Source organism: Sorex araneus, chromosome 9 (genome assembly GCF_027595985.1).
Source record: "Sorex araneus isolate mSorAra2 chromosome 9, mSorAra2.pri, whole genome shotgun sequence".
In the NCBI taxonomy this organism is placed as follows: domain Eukaryota; kingdom Metazoa; phylum Chordata; class Mammalia; order Eulipotyphla; family Soricidae; genus Sorex; species Sorex araneus.
In genome coordinates this window covers 27838344-27840898 of record NC_073310.1, presented here as the reverse complement: position 1 = coordinate 27840898, position 2555 = coordinate 27838344, and positions in this window count along the sequence as shown.

The window sequence follows — 2555 nt, the reverse complement described above, 5'->3', positions numbered from 1 at the left end:
GATAGTGAGTTTCCTGTCGAAAACTGAATGTAATCAAAGTAAGGAAAGAGTAAAGTGAAAATCATCTGCCACACAGGCAGAGGGGGAGTGGGAGAGGGGTATGTTGGGGTTCTTGGTGGTGAAACATGTGCACTGGTGAAGGGATGGGTGTTTGAGCATAGTATGACTGAGACTCAATCCTAAAAGCCCTGTAACTGTTCTCACGGTGACTCAATTAAAAAATAAAATAAAATAAAATAAATAAAATCAATTTGATACATTTTTGAATAACAGATTTGCTGTTTTAATGATTGGAATTATCAGTGCCTACATCAAGAAAGTACTAGTAAGAACAAAAGTTGACTCAGTCTTTCTGGAGAGAAATTTGTCAAGTGAAAACCTTTTCCTAGACAAAATAATAAAGTATGTACATGAACAAAAAAAAAGCCAATTTGTGACTGTGATTTGATTTAAATCTTCCTTCATGGACCTGATTGAAGATGGGCTCTCAATCAGGTTCACTGTTCCTTGATAGAACAGTCCAAGTCACTTAGTGAGTGAGCCATCATTTCCCAAACTATAGCATGGGGGTAATGCCACCCTCATCATTTATTAACTAGGAAATTTATGTATCAAGTTAACCTTTGCTGAGTTCCCAAAGGTCTTCTTCCCCAGTTGCTCACAGCTCGCCCCTGAAAATCTTAAATTCTGAGCATGTTGCAAAGCATATCTTTATATACACTTTCATGTGGCTACTCTGATATTCTCTTTATACTTTTTGTTTACTTGGGGGCCACATACAGTGGTGCTAAGGGCTTACTCCTGGCTCTGCTCTCCAGGGATCACTACTGAGTGGTGCCTCGAGGGCCATATGAGATGCTGGGGATCAAATCTGGGTTATCTACCTGCAAGGCAAGAACTCTACCCGCTGTACTATCAGGTCCCTAATATTCCATTTCTGAAGGGAGGACTCCCAAATCTGTAAGTGAATTGATGCATTTGATTAAAAAAATCAAGAGGGCTAGGGCCAGGAGATGGCTCAGCAGCTTCAGTGCCACCGAGCTAGAAACCATGAGTGTGATCCCTGGTGCTGCTGAATATGTGATTCTGGCAGCTCAGCTGTCTGAGGCCTTGGAACCACAAGCATGTTCCCTCTGCAGCTTGGCCACAGTGTAGAAGCACAGTAATGAAAGAGTGCAGCGCCCAGTGACTAGAATGACTAAGCATGTGTGCAACCCCTGGTCATCACATCAACTTCTACAGAGGAAAAGGGAGGCTAAGAAAAGGAAAGAAATTGTGCTTTTGTAGGTTTTTTTGGTGTGTGGAGGGAGGCATTGGGCCACATGTAACCATGCTCTCAGGGCTTACTCCTGGCTCTGTGCTCAGGGAGCTAGATGTGATTCTGGATGGCTGCATACAAGGTAAGCACTTTTCCTACTGCACTCTTTCTCTGACCTGCAAATAGTGTTCTTTCAGTACTAGTGCTACCCACGTGAAATAGAAAGGAATGTTGTATTCTCTCTCCCCCACTCAAAAACTCCACTGTTGTGATCTCTTCACCCAATGCCATGACTCCCCTTGATTAAAATCTGACTTCAGGGGCTGGAGTAATAGCACAGCGGGTTGGGCGTTTGCTTTGCATGCTGCCGACCTGGGTTCGAATCCCAGCATCCCATATGGTCCCCTGAGCACCGCCAGGGATGATTCCTGAGTGCATGAGCCAGGAGTGACCCCTGTGCATCGCCAGGGTGACTCAAAAAGCAAAAAAAAAAAATCTGACTTCATTTGTCACTTATATCACTTGTCATCCCATTGATCTTCCATTTGCTGGAGCGGGTGCCAGTAATGTCTCCATTCGTCCCTTTCGCATGTTTGTGTAGGGCTGTGGTTTCTGCTCACTCCAGGAACACGAAGAGCCTCAAACTGTTCATTCAGGGTTTTTTTTATATACGTATATGGTTTATTTTTTTTAATTAAAATTTTTTTTATTGAATCACCATGTGGAAAGTTACAAAGTTCTCAGGCTTATGTCTCCATTATACAATATCCAAACACCCTTCCCTTCACCAGTGCCCAAATTCCACCACCAAAAACCCCAGTATACCTCCCGCCTCTGCCCCCCCACCCCCAACTGCATAACTGATGAATTTCACTTCATTTTCTCTTTACCTTGATTATATTCCATATTTCAACACACAACTCACTATTGTTGTTGGAGTTTCCCCCCAAGAAAGACAGCCCTACTAACAAGGTAGCATTTGATAATTAGTTTTCCATTGCTGAGAATGAAGAAATATGTAGCCCCACTGCTCCAAGTACATAACTCTTTTTTTTCTTTTTCCTTTTCCTTTTTCCCCCCCATCCCCCTTCCCGCGCCTCATAGTATGGTGGACGCCACGCCGCGTTTCTCCCCGAAAATGGGAAACAACCAGGAAAGAGGGATAATTCCTCTTCTCGGCTGGCGTGGGGCTGTTGCTTAGTTCACAGTCTAGAGAATTGACTGCTACTTTGATTACTTTCAATATTTCAACAAAAAACTCACTGTTATTATTTGGAGTTTCCCCCCAAAGTCAGAC